This window comes from Phalangium opilio, unplaced genomic scaffold, assembly GCF_054372755.1.
Source record: "Phalangium opilio isolate 3A_F unplaced genomic scaffold, DU_Popi_V2 ptg000032l_1, whole genome shotgun sequence".
NCBI lineage: Eukaryota > Metazoa > Arthropoda > Arachnida > Opiliones > Phalangiidae > Phalangium > Phalangium opilio.
The window spans coordinates 2,123,006-2,146,685 of record NW_028324159.1 but is presented as its reverse complement, the minus strand read 5'-3'; the positions used below and the strand labels follow the sequence as shown (position 1 = coordinate 2,146,685).

Genomic DNA, 23,680 nt, shown 5'->3' with positions numbered 1-23,680 from the left:
ATCTGAATGTTGTGATTTCGATCCTCACTCGAGTTATGATTTTGGCGCTGATTTTCGTTAATAGAGTACTTGATTGATAAAGAGATGAAATGTTTAATAACAGCCTTGATAGCGCAGTAGGTAGCGCGTCAGTCTCATAATGTGAAGGTCGTGAGTTCGATCCTCACTCGGGGCATGACTTTGGCGCTGATTTTCTTAAATAGAATACTCGATTGATAAAGTGGTGACGTGTTATTCTAATAGCCTCGATAGCGCAGTAGGTAGCCCGTCACACTCATAATCTGAAGGTCGTGAGTTCGATCCTCACTCGGGGCAAGAGTTTGGCGCTGATTTTCGAAAATAGAATACTTCATTGATATAGAGGTGACGTGTTATTCTGAGAGCCTCGATAGCGCAGTAGGTAGCGCGTCAGTCTCATAATTTGAAAGTTGTGAGTTCGATCCTCACTCGAGTTATGATTTTGGCGCTGATTTTCGTTAATAGAGTACTTGATTGATAAAGAGATGAAATGATTAATAACAGCCTCGATAGCGCAGTAGGTAGCGCGTCAGTCTCATAATGTGAAGGTCGTGAGTTCGATCCACACTCGGGGCATGACTTTGGCGCTTATTTTCGTAAATAGAATACTTGATTGATAAAGTGGTGACGTGTTATTCTAATAGCCTCGATAGCGCAGTAGGTAGCCCGTCACTCTCATAATCTGAAGGTCGTGAGTTCGATCCTCACTCGAGTTATGATTTTGGCGCTTATTTTCGTTAATAGAATACTTGATTGATAAAGAGGTGACGTGTTATTCTAACAGCCTCGATAGCGCAGTAGGTAGCCCGTCAGTCTCATAATCTGAAGGTAGTGAGTTCGATCCTCACTCGGCCCAAGATTTTAGAGCTGATTTTCGTTAATAGAATACTTGATTGATAAAGAGATGAAATGATTAATAACAGCCTCGATAGCGCAGTAGGTAGCGCGTCAGTCTCATAATCTGAAGTTCGTGAATTCGATCCTCACTCGGGGCATGATTTTGGCGCTGATTTTCGATAATAGAATACTTGATTGATAAAGAGGTGATGCGTTATTCTGAGAGCCTTGATAGCGCAGTAGGTAGCGCGTCAGTCTCATTATCTGAATGTTGTGATTTCGATCCTCACTCGAGTTATGATTTTGGCGCTGATTTTCGTTAATAGAGTACTTGATTGATAAAGAGATGAAATGTTTAATAACAGCCTTGATAGCGCAGTAGGTAGCGCGTCAGTCTCATAATGTGAAGGTCGTGAGTTCGATCCTCACTCGGGGCATGACTTTGGCGCTGATTTTCTTAAATAGAATACTCGATTGATAAAGTGGTGACGTGTTATTCTAATAGCCTCGATAGCGCAGTAGGTAGCCCGTCACACTCATAATCTGAAGGTCGTGAGTTCGATCCTCACTCGGGGCAAGAGTTTGGCGCTGATTTTCGAAAATAGAATACTTCATTGATATAGAGGTGACGTGTTATTCTGAGAGCCTCGATAGCGCAGTAGGTAGCGCGTCAGTCTCATAATTTGAAAGTTGTGAGTTCGATCCTCACTCGAGTTATGATTTTGGCGCTGATTTTCGTTAATAGAGTACTTGATTGATAAAGAGATGAAATGATTAATAACAGCCTCGATAGCGCAGTAGGTAGCGCGTCAGTCTCATAATGTGAAGGTCGTGAGTTCGATCCACACTCGGGGCATGACTTTGGCGCTTATTTTCGTAAATAGAATACTTGATTGATAAAGTGGTGACGTGTTATTCTAATAGCCTCGATAGCGCAGTAGGTAGCCCGTCACTCTCATAATCTGAAGGTCGTGAGTTCGATCCTCACTCGAGTTATGATTTTGGCGCTTATTTTCGTTAATAGAATACTTGATTGATAAAGAGGTGACGTGTTATTCTAACAGCCTCGATAGCGCAGTAGGTAGCCCGTCAGTCTCATAATCTGAAGGTCGTGAGTTCGATCCTCACTCGGGGCACGAGTTTTGCGCTGATTTTCGTTAAAAGAATACTTGATTGATAAAGATGTGAAATGTTTTAATAACAGCCTCGATAGCGCAGTAGCTCTCATAATCTGAAGGTCGTGTGTTCGATCCTCACTCGGGGCAAGAGTTTGGCGCTGATTTTCGAAAATAGAATACTTCATTGATATAGAGGTGACGTGTTATTCTGAGAGCCTCGATAGCGCAGTAGGTAGCGCGTCAGTCTCATAATTTGAAAGTTGTGAGTTCGATCCTCACTCGAGTTATGATTTTGGCGCTGATTTTCGTTAATAGAATACTTGATTGATAAAGAGGTGACGTGTCATTCTGACAGCCTCGATAGCGCATAAGGTAGCCCGTCAGTCTCATAATCTGAAGGTCGTGAGTACGATCCTCACTCGGCCCAAGATTTTGGAGCTGATTTTCGTTAATAGAATACTTGATAATTAAAGAGATGAAATGATTAATAACAGCTTCGATAGCACAGTAGGTAGCGCGTCAGTCTCATAATCTGAAGTTCGTGAATTCGATCCTCACTCGGGGCATGATTTTGGCGCTGATTTTCGTTAATAGAATACTTGATTGATAAAGAGGTGACGTGTTATTCTAACAACCTCGATAGCGCAGTAGGTAGCCCGTCAGTATCATAATCTGAATGTCAATCTGAATGTCGTGAGTTCGATCCTCACTAGGCGCAAGACTTTGGCGCTTATTTTCGTTAATAGAATACTTGATTGATAAAGAGATGAAATGATTAATAACAGCCTCGATAGCGCAGTAGGTAGCTCGTCAGTTTCATAATCTGAAGCTCGTGAGTTCTATTCTAACTCAGGGCATGATTTTGGTGCTGATTTTCGTAAATAGAATGCTTGATAGATAAAGAGGTGACGTGTTATTCTAACAGCCTCGATAGCGCAGTAGGTAGCCCCTCACTCTCATAATCTGAAGGTCGTGAGTTCGATCCTCACTGTTGGAACTGAACTGAACTGAACAGTTATCTTCGCTATAATCACATGATAGAGATAAAGAACCTTTGCACCTAACCCGAGTTTAGGATAAGACTAAATTAGTGATAATGCAACTCACTCCCTCGATCGGATGTGCCTCGCGTGTTCACGCTAGTATTATAGTAGGACGTATTCAACTATTAGTAGTTATACCGAAATGGAGAACGATGACTAATTTAAATTAAACTGAATAATAATAAACTAATATGGTTTTATATAATCCGGCGTCATTACCTCAATATTAATCTAACATGGTAGCAGAGCGCGGTTCGCGGTATTTAACGGTATTCAACAAGTATTTAACGTGATTAATGGTAATGACGCGGTAATAAACAGTTTACGCGGACGGAGTCAACGTATATAGCCGAGGCTTAGCGACGAACGGGGCAGTCAAAATCAGTGCGGTAATCCGGTACAACGTGGAAGTTAGGGTTAGAAAACCCAGACCAAGTGTGTCAGCTAATCGAGGAACGGAACTGTCTTGGACAAGTTAAAACATGCTCACAACAAGCAACCAAGGAAGAGCAACTTAAGAAACAAGAAGCCATACAACAGAGGACAAGAACAGTACAAACAACGGCGGTGAGTTACACATAATAAGAAGAAACCTAAGACTGAACAGTACGCGATAATAATTATAATTTAAGTATAATAGTAATGGTGATCTAAGTATTAACTGATGAACATTTAATGGAACATTTTAACCATAATTTAATAATAATAATAAGACCATTAAGTAAGCTAGTAATCAGAAATAAGCCAATCATAAAACCATTTGAGAAGTTAAGGAGTACTAGGAAGTTAAACAAGAAGGGAGTAAATAAGCATTTAAATAGTATTATTAGAGTATTATATGACATGATAAGCTGGAATATTAAGTAAAGTAGAGAATATTTATAATTACAATGGCCGATTCCGTAGAGACTAACAAAGCGGGCAATGCTCTATCATTTCGAAAATTAAATGATTGCAATTATGAGACCTGGAAGCGCGATATGCGAATGGCATTATTAGACGATGGTTTATGGGGATTGCTGGATGGAAAAAAAAAGAACCAGAGGCATCAGCTTCAGAAGACGCGAAAACAGCATATCTTAGAAGATCGCAGAAAGCGTTATCAAAATTATCATTAGCGTGTGATGACCCCCACAAGAGTATTATAGAGAAGTGCGATACAGCAAAGGAAGCGTGGGATATTTTAGCAGGAATATATGAACCCAATTCAAAAGCGCGTATGACAGACTTACGATCAGAATTTATAAGCTGTCGATATAAGGGTGGCTCAATGGCAACACACTTAGCAAGTTTAATAGTGATAGCAGATAATTTGAAAGCAGCGGGATTACAAATATAAGACATGGAAATAGCCTTCCAAATGTTACATAAACTTCCAGAAGCCTATAGGCAAATCAAGACTTTAGCGTATCATTGGTCTGATAAAGATTTTACTCCGAAGAACGTGAAACAGTTGCTAATATCAGAATATGATAGGCAAAGGAGAGAAGATTGTGAAGATGATTATGAACAAGTCGGTTATTCATCTCACTTGCAACATAGAAGTAGAGTTAGGACCCCGAATAACTTCACTGTAAGAAATTACCGTAAATTTTACTATCAAATTACCGGCAGTCTGCTGCCAGTGAATTGACCGTAAAATAAAATGTCAATTTCACACTCAACTTTAATGTAACTCAACAGAAAAAACCAAGATTTGCTGGAATTAAAACTTATTGCCATATTATAGTAAAATATACAGCAACAGCGCCATGATTAACACTAAGTAAAGGACGTCAAATAAACAGCATTTGAAAATAATATTTTACTTTCGTATGGAAACTTTTTGAATGACATTTCGTAAAATGTACGTCTTCCGGGCTCTTAAATGTATTGTTATAAAACTATTTGTTTTATAGTCTCGGACAAATTTTCATGCTACTATACCGTATAAATTACGGTTATGCGACATGCGATTTCCAGTTTTACCGTAAATGTTAATGAAACCTAGCCCCTTAATTCACGAATATGCCACTTATATTTGTCATTGGTACCGTAAAAGGTAATGCCACTAGACCGTTTCAGTTGCCTTTCTGCGACACGCCTTTTCTACATTTACCATAAATGTTAATGAAACCTAGCCGTAAAATTCACGAATTTGCCATTTTCATTTGTCATTGGTACCGTAAAATGTAATGCTACTAGACCATATCAATTGCGGTAATGCGACACGCGTTTTCTTGTTTTACCGTAAATTTTTATGAAACCTAGCCCTAAAATTCAGGAATTTGCCATTTTTATTTGTCATTAGTACCGTAAAATGGAATGCGACTAGACCGTATCAATTGCGGTAATGCGACACGCGTTTTCTAGTTTTACCGCAAATGTTAATGAAACCTAGCCGTAAAATTCATGAATTTGCCATTTTTATTTGTCATTGGTACCGTAAAATGGAATGCTACTAGACCGTATCAATTGGGGTAATGCGACACGCGTTTTCTTGTTTTACCGTAAATGTTATAAAACCTAGCCCTAAAATTCACGAATTTGCCATTTTTATTTGTCATTGGTACCGTAAAATGGAATTCTACTAGACCGTATCAATTGCGGTAATGCGACACGCGTTTTCCTGTTTTACCGTAAATGATAATGAAACGTGGACGTAAAATTCACGTATTTGCCATTTTGATTTGTCATTGGTACCGCAAAATTTAAAGTAATGTAACCGACGAATTTTCTGTTCAGCAACAGAAATCATTATGTTTAAACGTCAATATTCATTTAATAAATCTGAAAAAATAGTAGTAGCAGACCCTACCACATCACAGCATACATTTTAAAGTAATTCGAAAATTAACATAACAAGTAAAAATTGATTTCAAGGTAAAACTAACACGCGTAACTTTTAACCAATAGATAAAATATTTTACTTTCAATCGCATGAAAATAAGTGTAAATTCGATGTAATTCCCCTACATAAATTGAATTTGGAGTGTTTCAAATTTTACACTAACAAGTTTATTAGAGGTCATTTAGTTGTAGTGGGTTCTTAAATTTTTATTTTTTCCCGTTGTTCTTGAACGAATAATTCTGACATATTGCAAACATTTTTATTTATAAAAATTTGGCTACTACATAATTATTATGCAAATGAAAATAATAAACCCTTCACTTTTGGGTCCTGTTTTCTTGAAAATCAATGAGTATTTGTTCCACGCACAGCATATTGTAATACGACGTAAAAAGTCTAGAGAAGAAATTAAATTTGCCATTGCAGCAACTAGGTGTCTAATTTCCAGATCACATACCTCACAGTTTTGTAGTTTTCTAAATTAAATCTTACCTATTGATGAGATAAAGACACATTTAATTAAGCAAGGGGATGAGTGGTCATTGAAATTTTACACCTGGTTTCAATATGTTACAGGTTACCGACAATAAGACACAAATTAATTCTAATATGTTTAATCATAAATTTTTTTTAAAGCAATCTCGGAGCAAATAGTGAATTATATAATATTAATAGTAATTTTATCGGCCCTAGATATATATCCTTATACGACCAAGTGATACAGTGTGTAAAATCGCACATTAACAAAACCAATTGCCAAGGGATGTAATCCAGATTAATTCTTTTGAAATGTGTACTTACTGTTCTTAATCATTGCTGTCCCGATTTCTCTGAGAAGCAGCAATCAAGTTGGCCAACGTCAAGATTTTTCGGTTGACACCATTTTTCTTTCCTTTAGTTCCATTAATTGGGTCAATTAACATTAGCCTCCTGAAAATTTAGTTCAAATATTTATTTTTCAATATTCACGATGCAATGTCAGACCATGCTCAGTCAGCACACAAAATATATGAACAGTTACACACCTCTGAATGTACTCCAAGGATACAGACAATTTATCTGGATACTGGATGTTAAAAACATAATAAGCCCCAAACATTAAAGCAATAGCAGACAAAAAACTCGTCAAACCAATAAAAAGCACTCTGCTATCAATTGCAATAGCAAATTCTGTAGCGGTTAAAAGGGAAGATCCTGAAAACAAAATTTACATAAATATCCTTAAATTACAACAATTTATAATTCATGTATAGTTGTTCGTCAATCAGTTTCTTGCTTACACGCCCTATAGCAATTTCCAGATATTAAAAGGTACATACCAAAAGCGACAACGCATGGGTGACTTGGAAATTCCGCTCTACTTTCGATATCAGCAAAACTCTCATTAGCCTAGGAAATACGACTTTCATTAAAAATGTCACAAAATATTATTTTCCAATTTAACTGCTTCGAGCCATGATCAAGAATAACCCATTCTGGACCCTTTTTTCACAGCGATTGCTTTACCTTCCATTTAACAATCTAGAAGTCATATTAATGTTTTATTTGCTCACCGGGCTTATGAGAAAAAGCTTGGAAAAATCTTCCTTGAAATACTCAACGATGAAACAAAAGACAATTCTAGTTTCAGATTCAACATCTGAAGATTCTGACAATAAAGTTAGAATGTTTTTCAACGAAGTAGATTTTTTTTCTGTTGCTTGAAGAAAGTAATGTGGGTTTCTAGTTCCTTCTCCAAGGAGGCAACTAGTTGATGCTTAATATTGAATCCAAGAAGTCCTTCGGCGTGCCCAAAAAACCCTTGCTCTTTAAAAAGATAGGGATGCTCATCTTTCAAGTACAGTGTTCCTTTGCCATCGTTAATATCAAGACGCTGCAAAGCGTAATTCTTCTTAAATAGTTTGGAGACTTCATCGTTGTAGGCAGTCTCTCGGAACATTCTTTTCAATAATTTGTTGTCTTCGACCATAACTTCTTTTTGAGGAATTGAAACGGTAGGTGCAAAATCCACACATCCATAGCTGTCGGGGGTTGAAACACTACGTTTGACTTGAATAGTTACCCCGGAGGTATCAGCATCCATGTGTTTCGTAGCAGCACTAGATGACTTTGCAACACGCCTAACTCTTGATTTCATGCTTCTAAGAGTATTTTCAGTGCGATTAATTAATTGGTTCAAAAAACTTCCATATCCAGATCCGATCACTTTATCACCATCTCCATCTCGAAGGGAATGTGGATATTGGCAAACTATTTTCTGAGCAACGAATTTTAAATCGGCCCTCAGTGGTCTTGGCAAAATGTTCATAACGCTCTCGACTACGTGCTTTACTAGAGCACATCTTTCTGGTTTTTCAAGGAAAATCTTCTGGTGAAGGGCATTTTTTACTTCGACAGGAAGTTGCAATAAATCCAAGTTGTATGTTGCAATATTCGTGCCGTTAGAAGACTTTACGCCAACTTTAAAAGCCGAAGACGAACCCGAGGTACCGAGAGAAGTGTAGCTTTCATGGTCTCTATTTTGGTCTGATGAAATCGACGTATCCAAATTTTGCATAGATTCCGCATTACCAGCCTTTTTATCTTCTAAAATAAACAAATGTATTAAGAGGTAAACATGATTCAAAAAAGTGTATTTGAGAAACACTCATTCAAAGTTAAAAATAGTTCAAATATTATATGAAACCCCACTACACTGTTAGAAAAAAAGGTGTTTCAGGGGTGTTCGGAAATACCTTGAGGGGTTTATATACTCTTTTAGAGTGTGTTTTAACTGAGATGGTGTTTTCTCCGTAAAAAGGTGCTAGTTGACTCTTTTAAGGTATTTTTTAAGGAACTGTTGATTCACTGGTACGTATAAACACGTAGTAGGTGTTAATTGACCCTTATCAATTTTTTTTAAAAACGGAAATAGTGTTTTTAATATAAATCTGTTTGAATGGTGCGAATAAACACCTTTGGCCTTTACTTAACACTTTTTAGCTGATAAGGTGTTTTTTTAAAAGAAAGGTTTTTGATATGACCTTAGAGGGAAATCACCTATTAATTCTACCTGCATAGTGAAGCATCCTTAAAATATCCCAAAGATTTTAAAAATTGCTTTGGACTACCTTATACCAAATATTTGAAGGAATTCATACTTATTTTGATTTTTCAATCATTGGAAAATAATTCTCGAAGAGTTCAATATGTTGGAATGTCTTGGAATTAGAGTAATTCATAAAAAATACTTCAATTTCCCCTTGACACAGGTTTTTATCTCTCCGAGTGACGATGACGTCACGGAGAGGTATTACACTGGACGTATCTGTGTGTCTGAGATGAAACAGAACTTTATAGCTACACAACTACTAAAAGATTCGTAATGCCGAAAAATATTTAAAATATTGCCATTTAATATTCTGCAAAAAGAAAATGTTATCGTTTTGTAAGATATCTTTTCATCCTACTCGCTTTATATTAACTTTGATATGCGTGTAGCGTTTCGATTCAGATGCAATCTTCATTACTCGTTCTATATAAACTCTCACTTTTGTCATTCCAAAGTAAAAAGTTGATCTTAAATAATTAAATAAATATAAGTGATATTAATTATTTTAATATTCAGTATTTTACGTTAATTATAGTTAAGTCGGTTTAAGAAACTTAATTCCTAAAATTATTTTAAACATAGCTATCTTTAACGTTATACTTCTAGGGAACACCTATATCAGAACTTTTGAAAGTTAAGGGTATAAAAGGTGATTGATTCACACTAAGAGGTAACAAAATGCGCAATTGCGTGAACCTTTGGTGGAAGCTCTGCCATTGGGAGGCTAGACGTTGCATGGTGTTGTTGTTTGAAGGCATTAAATACCGGTTGGCATTGGGTGAAACAATTGGTGGTTAGACAGTAGATGAAGGTGTAACGGGTAGTTAATGATTGACCTAAAATAAGTTGGATATAGCAACGATGTAACATTTTTCGAATTTCTGTATACTGCGAACACGGTCCGGAAATTGCTTCGATTTGCCAACTGCGAACACGGTGACAGACAGACACACAGACACGTCCAGTGCAATACCTCTCCGTGACGTCATTCTCACTCGGAGAGGTAAAAATTCTACTTCATTACGCAATCTCCACACTTGCTTTTCTAATGGTATATACAACATACAGTTTATCTGTACTTATTGGCTTCTGACAACACCATCATATAGTCTTCTGTGTAAACCACATACACGCCAATCTGATACATTGGCTTCTACTCCATTATCATCGTTGGGATTAAGATGTACGCGCGATCGGCTTAAGTTACCAGAAACGACTAGCCTCCCAATGGCAGGGCTTCGACCAAAGGTCCACTCAATTGCGCTTATTCCTACCATTTGTCAATCAATCGCCTTATATACCGTAAATTTCCAAAATTTGTGAAAACGGTTTACGCTAGAAGTCAAACGTCAACAATAGCTATATTTAAAATCATTTTAAGAATAACGTTTCTTTAAACCACCTAACTAGAATTAAGGTAAAATACTGACGATTAAAAAATTAATATCATTTATATTTATTTAATTATTTAAGATAATCTTCTTTCTTCCGAACGACACAAGTGAAAGTTTATATAGGACGAGTAATGAAGATTGCATCTGAATCGAAACACTATGCGCATATCAAAGTTAATATAAAGCGAGTAAAATAAAACTATCTCTTACAAAACCATAACATTTTCTTATTGTAGAATATTAAATGAAAATATTTAGTATGTTTCGGCATTACGATTCATTTTGTAGTTTTGTAGCTAAAAAGCTCCGTTTCATTTCAATATTCCAAGAACATCTTTTATGCTAATATTTCAAATTTGGTGTTTACTTTTTAATTCAGCTTTACTACATTTATATACAGTGTAAACGTGAAATTAAACTTTCCTAGTTACAGTGAATGCTACATTTAAAGATTTTGGTAAGGGTTGTTCGGTTTGGTTCCATGAATTCTTGTGTCTTTGAGGAGGTCTTGACGGTTCACAGTGAGCCGAAAATTAAATACACTTTTGAATGATATAAATCAGGTCCTTAAAAAGAACTATTGAGGATATACAGTAAAGGTTAAACGTAACCATTTCGCACGCGTATCAATTCTTACATGGTTGAATAAGGCTTACAGCAGAAAAAACGTTTACCCTTAATCCACTGGATTTGAGCGGCTATTTTGAAAGACTAATCTATGGTAACTCATGTGTTTTGAAAAACACTTATTTCAAAAAACACCTTTTACAGAGTCTATAGACACCTTTCTGGTATAATTATAAACCTCTATTAAGGGTGATGTTTTAAACCTAACAGGAATTAAAAAGCACCAACGTCAATGGAATTTAAAAACCCCAAATTAGTCTCAAAAAGACCTTTTTTAAAGGGTTTATAAACACTTTTTCTGGCATTAATATACACCTCTACTCAAAGTGATTAAAACACCTAACAGGATTTAAAAAACACCTTCAGAGAAGGTATTATTTCGCACCGTTTTGAAAGGTGCGTATTGACATCCTCTCGAATGGTGCTTTTAAACACCAATAGAGGTGCTACTGGGGATGCATTAGGAAGCACCTCTAAAGGTGTCAAACAGTTCCATTATTTTTAACAGTGTATGCTTACTTTTCTTTAAGGTTGAAAGGAGCTTTCGAGCGTGTATCGGCTTCATTATTTCTTTTAAATCCGATTCTACAACCACAGTTTGTAGATCATGGAGTGAGTCAACTCCTAGGTTCTGAAGGCCATCTAATAGGTTTTTAACCTCGTCCCCACTATAATTTGGTAACACTTTTTTGATGTGCTCCTCTATGGTAAGTTCTTCCATTGTATAACTCAGTGCCTAAAATAAGTTTCACGTAAACCAGTTAAAATAATAGATGATACAAATAGGGAAAACAGAAATAAAGGTGCAATTGTCGGCTCAATTGATCTCACTCCGTTAAACATGTAACTACACAGAACAGAGAATGTGGAAAGATAAATAACAAAAAAATAGACCCAGAAAATAACTTTAGCGATATTTTTATTTATGAGACAAAAGCAATTGAATGCTTTAAATTAAGCACAATCATTTTTCCAGCTCTGTAGGAAATAAGAGGGTAGTAATCAAGAAGCTCTCTATAATCCAGGCAACCGAATTCTACTTCGACATTAGCAGTAAGCTCATAAGCATGAATATAGGGGATATGAGTCGCCTTCAATAATTTCATAACAAAATACACATTTGAGTCTAACACAATAGCAAAAGAGATTTGACCTACGTTAAAGATTCCAATATTATCATCTTCATTTATAAATAGAAACTGATCTTTCTCGTATTTGGTGCCCTTGATAGATATTTTCGTGGTAAAGGTAGGCATTCCTCCTTCATAGTTATAAATTTTTTTAAAACACTTCTGAATTTCAGTGCCTAAACCTTTTGGATCAAAACAATGGTTATTGGGCACTTTAATGTCTTCTCCAAATGAGTTACCAGTACTATAATAAGCTTGTAGCAATTGGTGCAGCGTCGCCAGACTTTTCGTAATATTTCTAAAATTACCAGTTTTTCTAGCTATTTTCCTAAAATATAAATGAAAACTTTCAAATCGTAAAGTCCATAGCCATATCAATGGTCCATGTTCCAAAATTTGGGCCGGGTAGTGCTTTAAATAGTGGTGCTTAGGTCTTAATGAAACGTCCTTAAATAGTTCTACTCTTAAGGCTAAATAATCACAAATCTTATGATTTAAGATAGCAATCTGATCCTCAGAAATTAAAGGTGCAAATATTTACTCACATATCTCTTTAAGAGCAAGTATTAAGGTCCAAACTTCGTCGTTAACATTTTTGATATAATCATGAACCACAACCGTAAAAAGTCGCAAAAAACACCAATTTTGAGATGCGTTTCCTGACAGTTTATTGGAATTTTCTTTCAATGGAGCAGGTGCGTTTGTGGCATCTGCCCCATAGAGTTTAAATTTCTTAAAGAGCGCGTTTATTTGTGAATATGTGAACCACATTTTTTCAGTTAAGCTTTTTATGTACAACATTAAGTCATGGCCAATACAACTAGGAAGTCCAGAATCGCACACGTGAAAGTATGTCAGTTCGTTGAAAACAGATTGTTTTTTTACTCCTGAAACATGTTTCACTTTATCGCTAACTTTCGCGGCTAATTGAAGCCTAGTAACTGAAATTTCGTATGTTTCTTTTGTACGAAGCTGGCTAATTTCTGACAAATTATTATCTGGCACACATATTTCACAAAATCGACACAAATATCCACTCTTAAAGCTTTAATTAAAGCCGCCAACACCGTGGGACCCTAAATTGTCTCCAACAATACAGTGTAAAAATACTTTAACTATACCCGGAAAACCTTCAATTGATAAAGATACTCCAATTATCAAATTTTTCAGGTCGTCAATCAAGTTTCTTAGTACAGCATTCCATCCAAATAATTTTAGGTGTGATTCTTTAAAAAGACATACTAACTGCATAGACGCAACTGTTGATCTGCGGTAGTTTTCTAAATTTCTAAGAGTATAGTAGACTCCAATTAATTTGTGGATGGATATTCTCAAACCCAATGGATTGGCAATTTCAAACCCATCTTGGAATAATATAATTTGAATTTTTTCATTCGGTTTAATTTCATTTATGAGTTTGTTTCTTTTAAAGGAAGCTCCATCTGTAATATCACTTAATATGCCACTATCATGGGCAATGCCATCTTTAAAACTTCTATAAACTGAACGGTCAGAGAGTAGGGAGGTTAGAGATTCAATAATTGGGACGTAATCCATATCACACGGCTCTTTCCATTGATCCCAACCAAGCCTAATTGATACTGGGCTTACGTATCGAAATGTTTCTTTGAAATATGTTTTCCTTAAATATTCTGTTTTTAAGCCACTACTTAAAACACCACCAGACACAAACTTTTGAGAAAGAAGATATTTAAATTTCTCTATTTTTTCGTTACTAGCCTCGATCCCAACGTCTCTGAATATATCATAAACCGAATCTAGCACATTTTTTTTTCACTATCAAAAATAATATTAAATTCATTAACAATTTCATGAACTGTAGTTGATGGTATTAGATGTTTTGCCTCGAGTTTGAGCAAAAATTTGCCTAAATTTTCATGTATGTTTTCCGTATCTACAGGTGTAGCATCATAAAATAAACCCGAACTTCCTGAACCGTGTACATTTAAATTACTACAGATGGAATCTTCTACATTACAACTTGATTCTGGTTGTACTAAAGCTATTGAACCAAACTCAGCAATTTTGCTGTATTTATGGTGTCTCGAAACATGCGCTGTAAATGTGCTTTTAACTGTAAATTGGCCTGTTCTTTTACAGCCAAAGAAGGGGCAGAAAAACCATTCGTTGTTTTTAAAATGAAGCCTCATATGGTCCATGAGCAATTTTGGCGTAGAAAATGTTTTTTGGCAAAGTGTAATGGAGCACTTATATGCATGATTTCTGACGGGCATTCTTTCTGGTCCAGATGTTGTAGAATGATCTCTGCAAATGTAACTTCTTACACTAGATGAAGCTCCAAAATGTCTGTTACAGTTCTTTACGACACAAAGAAAACTAGCATTTGGGATATTTCGGTGACACATATAGTGTGATAAAAGGTGGTTTTACGTTGAGAAAATTTTGTTACACACTGAACAGGTGTACAACAGGGAATCCATTCTTCAATTAATTTTTATAATTTATTTAGCCTGAAAGGTTTGGTTTTAAAATTCAGCCCTCATTATTTTTAGATTTAATAAATGGTGATTTTGTTATATTTCATTAATTTCATAAGTACGGATTTTATTATACTTATGAAATAAATATTGTGTTTAACAAATATTAAATGTTATTTTTCAATACTGATTTCATAAAATTTAATAAATGAAGACTTAGTTCCTTAAATTTCATAATTAAAAATACAGATTCTATTTAATTCACCTTATTCTCTATCGCCGAAACCGGAATAAATTCGTCTGCCCTCTGCTACAAAAGCCAAAATAAAATCTTTCTAAAAATTATTTTATTCCTAATAATAATTATAAATTTCATTTTTCTAATAATAGATAGTTTTCACACATGGAGGATTCATACCATTTATACCAGGAGGCCGGGCTATCTGGAGGACAAAAACCCGTCTGCTTTTGTCCTCCAGATAGCCCGGATTCCTGGTGTAAATGGTATGAGTCCTCCATGTGTGAAAACTATCTATAACCAAAATAATAATATACAATGATTAAATGAATTTCCAATATTTCAGTGAAAATTTGTCCATCAAACATTTCTTTTGCATGATTCTTCTGATCTCCCCGTCCTACAAATCCAAATTAACTGGAAGATCCCTTGGCATTACTTGCTAAAGCGCCATCTTTCGAGAATGGAGCCCAAAAAACAATCGCGGCGTTTATTCAATGCCACCAATAGCCAGAAGACGGTGTAGCAGACGACAAAGAAATTTCTTCCCGTTACACCCCTCAACGATTCCGAAATAAGCCTAACTTCCGGCGATTGGGATTAAGGTGGATTTACCAAAAACAATTTCAATAAAATTTAATCAAAAAATGCCTTGCGCTAAGACCACCAAAGACTTAAATTGGCTTCACCATGTGATATTCGTTACTCTCAACTTATTACAACATGCAATAACACTTAAGGAAAAGTAAATTTATCAAATTACTCACCACGTAAATATCTTCCTTTTCTGCGATCCAGTCTTCAAAGTTGATTTCGTTATTCGTAACCCTAATTACCCTATCGCCGTTACACAATGTTCGCGGACTTCGGATAAACTCCTAAAGCTATAGGGAGTTGGAAGTAGGGTGGAGTGGTGGACGGTAGGTCACGTAGCGACTAGCGAGGATCGCCGTTGAAACTGCAGCAGTGCAGGGATGCCAGATTGAAAACCTTGAACCCGCCAAAATCAAATTGGAAAGAGCCCAAAAAAAAACCGCCAACTGTTATTTCGAAAAGAGCCCAAAAACTGACTAAGAATGTAAAATAAAGTGATTTTTTATCGATTCCTTTACTAATTCTAAAACTTAAATATTTAGTGAAACAAATCATAGTTATATCTTTATGATTTTAAATACTCCGTTTCATTTATTCGGAAGATTGCCATCCCCCACTTAATAAAGCCAGGCTGCCAGATATCTAACCTGTGCAAAAGCGGTCAATGTGGTTTCGCACACTGAACGCATTGCCACTCTTTGGTGTAAATGCTATTTCCCAACGTCAGTAGTTAAGAAATCAGTTACGTATGGGAAACCTCTCTTGCCTTTTTTGTTGTTGTTTCATAGTTCGGAATACAAAAAATAATTCTTCTTCAGCAATATTTCAATATTTTTCTCTTGAATACCTAGTTAACCCTTTGCTTAGCCAAAAGATCGATAGTAAAAACACGTTGTTAGTTATAGGGATAAGACCTTGTCAAAAACCACAAAATAGTGAAAAGTTGCTTGTCCATTTCAGAAATAAATATTTAGTCTTTGCCAACTGTTGCAGTTTTCTTTGAATTCCCTCCTCCATGCCGGGATTGTGGCGCACTTCTATAAGCCTAGCTTCTGGGGGGCGAAATTTGGGAGAATAAGACACATGTCGGCGATCCTATCCTATAAGTGAAGAATATGTCGTGTCCGACGGAGGTGACTTGACCATTCCGTCACCTCCAAAATAAGCCTCATTTTTTTCCCTGCCTACACACATACTGAAACCTGCTTAATCGAAGGGTGTATAATCAAATAAGTTAGATGTTTTCAAAAGTTTTGTATCTAGTAGCCCCAACAATCATGTAACACCCTGCCTTACACTTTATTAAATACCAAATGTAATGTCATGCACGCTCTATGTCACTGATATAGAGCATGCATACGCTTATTATTACAAGCAATGTGGCAAAGCGTTTGCTTGACATATTGCGTTTCATTAAAGGGAAGATGAGGAGGGAAATCAAATGATTTTTTATCGATTCTTCTACAAGACCAATATTCATTATTATTCAGAAAATATATCGGCAGATCGGAGCAAATGTGTTCCCAATTTCCGAACCGCGTTCGCAGTTCACAGTAATTCGGAAAATTGTACTTCATTCCGCCATCTACATAAACCATGCACTAGTCTTTCGTGTATACCACATACACGCCAACTGTACTTAATAGCTTCTAACACCACCATCATCAATGCCAGCTCTTGCCACATTGACACCAATCTGTCGTTATTGGCTTCTAACACGTCCATCACTTACTGATCTTCTGTCTATACCACATAGACGCCAATCTGCAACATTGTTTCTACACCATTATCATCATTAGGGTTAAGACATACGAGTCTATCGGCTAGGATTACGAGAAACGTCTTGCCTCCCAATGGCAGTGCTTCCACCAAAAGGTCACAAAATTGCGCATTTTCTTGTTCTTTAGTGTGAATCAATCGCCTTATACACCCTTAATTTACAAAAGTCCTGAAATAGGTGTTCGCTTGAAGTCAAACTTCAAAGATAGCTATGTATAAAATTATTTTAAGAAAAACTTTTCTACAAACGACTTAACTAATATTAAGGTAAAATACTGACGATTAAAATAATTAATATAAGTTATATTTATTTAATTATTTAAGATAAACTTCTTTCTTTGGAATGACACAAGTGAGAGTTTATAAAGAACGAGTAATGAAGATTGCATCTGAATCGAAACACTACACGCATCTCAAAGTTAATATAAAGCGAGTAGGATGAAAATATCTTTTACAAAACGATAACATTTTCTTTTTGCAGAATATTAAATGAAAATATTATAAATATGCTTCGGCATTACGATTCTTTTAGTAGTTGTGCAGCTATAAAGCTCCGTTTCATCTCAATATTACAAGAACATCTTTTGATATTAATATTTCAAATTTGATGTTTACTTTTTAACTCACCTTTACTACGTTTATATATAGTGTAAACGTAAAATCAAATATCACTAGATAATATGGATGTTGAAATTATCGTCCATAATTGTGTTATTGTTGGGACTATAAATTAAAATACCTTAGACCTATTCCAAAATTGGCCATGTTTTGTGTCCTCTTTTAGGAGGTCTTAACGGTTCAGAGTGAGCCGAAATATAAACACACACTAAAAGGGGCTAACCGGCGCTGTTGGGGTGAAGTCCTCCCTTAGTTCAGGGGGAAAACACCCAGCTCTTTGGCCATAAGAAATAGCGCCACCGTCGCGGTGTGCGGGTAAGCAATATGCTAACCAACAGTTTGACCCCCCCTTCACCCCAACAGCTCCGGCCGGCCCCTTTAAGTGATAGATATTAGATCCTGTAATACAATTACTGAGTATACATGGCAATCAATTAGACACTGAAACCTTTTCAAATGCACTTGGCCATATCTTGCCAAATTCGTACTATTTTTTCCGGTTTTTCTTATTGGCTCATTGACCTCTATTTAAAAGGTAAATTTTTGGTACAAAATGTTAACCCTCGAATCGGAGTGGTTTGTTTTGTTTTCCCAACTTGTTTTAATAGTAACCCTCACCATCCAATCTATCAACGCCTTGCCTTCCAGCGAACAAAAGACTCATGGCATGCGCCTCGTTCTCTGTTTACAGCGATAGTAGTCTGTAAATTAATCTTTAAATCAGGAGTTTTCTCTCCAATAGAATTAACGTAAAAAGGCGTGATATAAAATGCTTAACATTTGTTTAAAGGGAAGGTGACAGGAAAATATAGTGAATGTTTTTGGTTTTTTCTATTATACGACGTATTGGCAGAATGTATCATTCAGGGAATATTACCCAATAATTATAGGAATCAAAATAGATTCGGATTTCATCTTGAATTATGCATCAACTACAGTAAAACGACTGTTGGGTTTAATGTTGTTTTACTGTAGAAAGAAGAACGGGGAATGACATGAATTTCTTCATTCATTTTTCCACTAAATATTCAATTTTGTTTTATTAAGCTGAGTCATCGTCGAGAATATTTATTTTTACACTTGAATAAATTTTTTTTCAACGGTGTACCTTTTTTTAATGTTTGTACCGTCAGATTACTCAGATAACAATAATGCGATTTCAAAGTAATTTTAACAGTGAACATTTGTTTTCCACGTTCTACAGTTTTATTTAATGGTTTGTTACTGTCAACAAAAATAACTGCATTTTGACCGTTGTTTTAACAGTCATGAATATCTTGCCGTTAATTATAATGGCAAGTTAACGTGATCGAGGAAAACACTGAATTGACTGTTATATTTACGGTGAAACTAGTAACATTCCTATGAAAGTAAATTTTACAGTGTTCTTACAGTTTGGTTACGGTAATTTCTTAGAGTGTTTAATCAGCCTAGGCCCAATAGAAGTAATAGTCGCAAAAGAAGTCAATCAAGGAATAGGATTAATAAAACTATGATAATATGTTTTAATTGTGGTAAAGAAGGTCATTTTGCAAGAGATTGTTGGTGAAATAAAACAAATAAACAGAAACATAAGCAGTCAAGCGACAATGAAAGTAGACGAGCTCATTTCGCATCAGCCTTACTAGCGATAAAGGATAAGGAAGCCTGGATATTTGACACAGGAGCTTCGCATCATTTTTGCCATAAGAGGGAATGGTTCTCAAACTATAAGCAAGTAGAATCATCAGTAGAAATTGCTGAAGGTGGAGCTAAAGCTGTAGGCATAGGAAATGTCGCATTATCCATAAGAAATGGACAGGAAATAATTGATTTGATAGATGTCATACATGTACCTGGGTATAATAGAAACTTATTATCATTGAGAAAATTCGATATGAATGGATACAAGAGAATAGTACGGCAGTATACGCCACTCGGGTTCCCTGCAACCCCCTTTGCCGACCCCCATTGGGTTTATACGCCACATGTACCCCCTCCCCCCCATTTTTTAACTCTTTTTCTGCGACCCCCATTTGGTTTATACGCCACATGTACCCCTTCCCCCATTTGGTTTATACGCCATAAGACTCTTCATTTCGGTTTATACGACATACAGGGAAAATCTTTTTTTGGGTTTATAGGGAACCTGGACGACCATATTTTCAACTCCCCTCCCCCCTCCCCTCCCCTCCTCTCCCCAATTTTTGTACAACAGGTAAAATATATGTTTTAGAGAGACGAAAATCTTTTTTGGTTTTATAGGGAAAGATATTTTTTTCACCGCTAGATGTCAGTATGGTCAACCTTATTTGAGGGAAAAAAAGAAGATTTTCTTCAAGTCGAGAGGGGTCCTCTTTAAGCTCAGATTTATTCTTTTCGGATTTTATTTAAAAGGGTACGTTGTAGTAGGAAAACAAGATGACTAAGACCCTAATATATGTTTTTTAAAAAAATTTATTTTTACAAGATTTTACAAATCTTTTTCCAATCTAGTTTTAAAATATTTTTGTTGGGAAATTATTAAGTTATAAAGCTTAAATGGTTTTAAACTGCACATGCACTATTTCTTTTCTAGGTTTTCTTTAAATTTAAGAATGATTTCAGTAGGAGTAATATAATTCATAATATAATTAATTAATTCATCGAAGTTTTCGTAGAATGATTCGAGAATACGTATGTACGGTTCGTCTTCGAATAAATATTTGTTAAGTTTGAAAAGAATATCGTATACAGTTTCAGTCATGCATTCCAGAGATAAAGTATTAGCCTTTAAAAGTTCTAAATGTTTCGTTATTTTAGGTTTTTGTCTGTTTAAAGTTCGGACTTCTTTGGGTGATATTTTAAAATTAAAGTCTTCGATATCTTGATAAGTAAAAATTATTCCGTCTAAAGGCGCGTGAAGTTTAATATAACTCTGATTCGTCTTATCCTCTAAAATGGTAAATTCGTTAGATTTTTTTATCAGGATTCGAAGTTACTAATTGATATATATCATTCCATTTGTCCATAAAATGTTTCCAGGTTTCGAGAGGTAAAGGAAATCCTTTAAGATTAGTTTTTCTTCTAAGAAAAAGTTCAATTTCCATATCATCGACGAGACCGAATGTAAGATAAAGCGTTTTACTAAGATGAAATTTCGAATTAAGTTTCTTAAGACGTCCTTCCATCTTCTTTCTTTTAGTAACGGTAGATTCAGGGTTTTCGATAGGTCTTTTATTAGAAATTTCGGAAGACATTTTGGCGTGATGTTGCTCGTTCGGTTGTAAACTAGCGAATGTTGATTCGAAAGCGTTCGAATTCTCTTTTATATAATTATTGATCGGGAAGGGGGTGTTGGGGTGATGTAAGTGTTTTCGTTGGTTCTTTTAATAAGAAAAGGTCCTAATAATATATTTATTTGATGTATTCTATGTTTAAATCTTAATTTATCTATTAAAAAATAATTTCTTCAATCTTCGTGGGGAATATGATATATTTTTATAACATTATTAAATTTAACCATAATTTTTAGTTTATGTATTTTTCTTCTTCTATTTTAGTTAAATCATGACAAGTTTTAAAAGATTTAAGACGTATAATATCGGGTACATCGGGTATTCTCGGTATGTTATTTGTAGGATATCCTTTTATAAATTTACAAGTAGGAAATTGTTTCCAATGTTCTTCGAAAGGGTCGGAGATTTTCATCCAGTTATTTAAAATACCGTTACAATGAAAACAACGTAAATGATCACCATAATGACATAATAATGTAAATAATAAAAGCCCGCTCTAGCTAAAGTTCCTTTATCAATTTCGGGGAAAGGAAAATGACAAAAACTGTGATATCTTTGAATTTCGTAGTTCATATTGGGGAGTCCAAATCGTAAATGAGAAATTTGTCGACGATGTAGAGATATTTATAGGAAGTTAAAAAAAAGGTGTATGACGTCAAAATAAATAAGATCGATATATATGCATTTTAAAAATATTTAATTACAATAAAATAAAAATACAAAATAATTAAGAATGAACAATTAGAAATAAAATTTAAAAGTTAATATTTTCTTTGTTTTTATACAAATACGAAGCAAATAGTACGCTTCTCTCAAAAGCGCACGGTTTTGAGCGATGGGAGAGAAATCGATGGGGGAATAAACATTTAACGGGGGGCTCATCCTCAATGTCCGTTGCCTTAGGGCAACCAATTTCGTTTAAAACAATAACGTCTTTAATATTAAACTTTTGTTCTAAAAAAGCGCATTTTTCTTTTCCTTTAGAAAAATAGGTGGCAACGTCTCGCGTTGCGTAATTAAAGCATGCGGATAGTCTATGGGAAGGTACGTCACCATCTCGGAAAGAAATTCCGTGGATGTATCGGGTAGTATAAAAATTGGTTCGTCGGTTATCGGGATCTACGTGGTATTCATCGTACGGCGATTTGAAGGTCCATGAAATGACGGAGGGTGTTGATTCTACGGTAGCGATGGCCAATTCTTTAGGTATAAACGACGGACGCTTATTTTCTTTAGTTTTTCCCAAAAGATAGTCGAATTCTACCACGACTGATTTAGACATATTGTCGGAGAAAAAATGAAGATCCGTACCAGCGTAGTTCTAGTTGAAGAGTACGAATAGTCCCAATAGGGATAGGTCCTATTTATACTACCCCGAGAAAACAAAAGTGGCGCGAAGATTAATGCTAATAATACCCTGTCAACTATAGTAATTACTGTCGAACATCATTTTTGGTTTCTTAGAAATAATGCTTTTAAACATTTTGGATATAATAAATTCGTTTTTTCAAAGGATCTTTCTTGAATTTTTTCATGAAAGAGGCGGAACTTCTTTTCTTAGATCTATGTAAAATATAGGCGATGCAAAAGGGTCCGCAAAATGAACTTGATAAGGATTGTAGTATTCTTTTGTTATAAGACCATTTAGAAGAATTCGTTTTGACAAATATCCTGATTGATGGTACTACATTCCCAATAGCTAGTGAATCGAAGTAGTAGGCGTTTTTACGTCCGTCAAAGTATAAAGCAATCCAATGAAAGCCTTCAGCCCCTTTAGGATCTAAATTTACTATTACCGATGAAGGGTAATTTTCTATTATTTTCGGTAACATGTCACTAGGGTAAACCCCTTTGAAATGTTTATAATTCTTTAAAATAGTCGTTATTTCTTGGGCATTCATTGTGTTTAACTAACAATAGAGACGTTTCTATTCTTGTCAATTTCTAGCAAAGATTGGAATTCCGAAAATACGATACAACTGAGTGTTTTCGCGAGAGCCTTTTTAAATCCTAGTTCTAGCCTCAGCTGCCCTTGTCGAACAAGGTTCCAATGATTTGTTTGACTAGCGGAATTATCTTGACTTAAATCGAAGCAGAATATGGCGTAACCAGCTGCAAATTCTTCGAAACTAATGTTTACTATAGTGTGTGTCAGAGCCGCTGAAAAGAGTATAGTAAGATCGTACGTACAGCCCCTTGTCAAAGTCAGGCCTTAAAGGTTTGGAAGGTATTTGTTCAGAGTTTGCAAAAAACGCTATATAATTAAGTCCGAAAGTTTCAAAATTTAAAGGGTTTTTCGAGAAAGACCCATTATACGCCTCGTGATCTACGAAACATACTAAAGACCTATTACGGTTGGGTCCTAAATATATATTAATAAAAACTGTCTTTGTACACAAAGACGCGAAAAAGTAAGAGATAAGTGTAGAAAATTAATTGTTTGAAGTAACAGATATTCAAATTTTCATTTTTGAAGACGTGATTATAAAACATCAATTATTTGAAAAAATTTCTTATCTTAGTTTTTTTCACCAAAATTCCTTAAGTAAAATATTTTATCCTTAAACATGTGCATCATTTTAAAAATAGAAAACGTATGCATTTTATTTTCTTTTTAAAATTTAGAGTTAGTTTGAGTATTCGGGCC

General features: G+C 35.3%; 6 non-coding genes across 6 annotated transcripts; all 6 read left to right on the top strand.

The window, feature by feature from the left end:
* The first annotated feature begins 102 nt into the window (after positions 1 to 102).
* Positions 103 to 175, top strand: TRNAM-CAU (transfer RNA methionine (anticodon CAU)). The gene has a single exon. It is a non-coding gene; the product is annotated as a tRNA-Met (tRNA).
* Positions 176 to 242: 67 nt separating this feature from the next.
* On the top strand, positions 243 to 315 carry TRNAM-CAU (transfer RNA methionine (anticodon CAU)). Its single transcript has one exon. It is a non-coding gene; the product is annotated as a tRNA-Met (tRNA).
* Positions 316 to 940: 625 nt separating this feature from the next.
* Positions 941 to 1,013, top strand: TRNAM-CAU (transfer RNA methionine (anticodon CAU)). Its single transcript has one exon. It is a non-coding gene; the product is annotated as a tRNA-Met (tRNA).
* Positions 1,014 to 1,219: 206 nt separating this feature from the next.
* TRNAM-CAU (transfer RNA methionine (anticodon CAU)) lies at positions 1,220 to 1,292 on the top strand. Its single transcript has one exon. It is a non-coding gene; the product is annotated as a tRNA-Met (tRNA).
* Positions 1,293 to 1,359: 67 nt separating this feature from the next.
* On the top strand, positions 1,360 to 1,432 carry TRNAM-CAU (transfer RNA methionine (anticodon CAU)). Its single transcript has one exon. It is a non-coding gene; the product is annotated as a tRNA-Met (tRNA).
* A 486-nt stretch (positions 1,433 to 1,918) lies between these two features.
* On the top strand, positions 1,919 to 1,991 carry TRNAM-CAU (transfer RNA methionine (anticodon CAU)). Its single transcript has one exon. It is a non-coding gene; the product is annotated as a tRNA-Met (tRNA).
* The last annotated feature ends 21,689 nt before the right edge of the window (positions 1,992 to 23,680 follow it).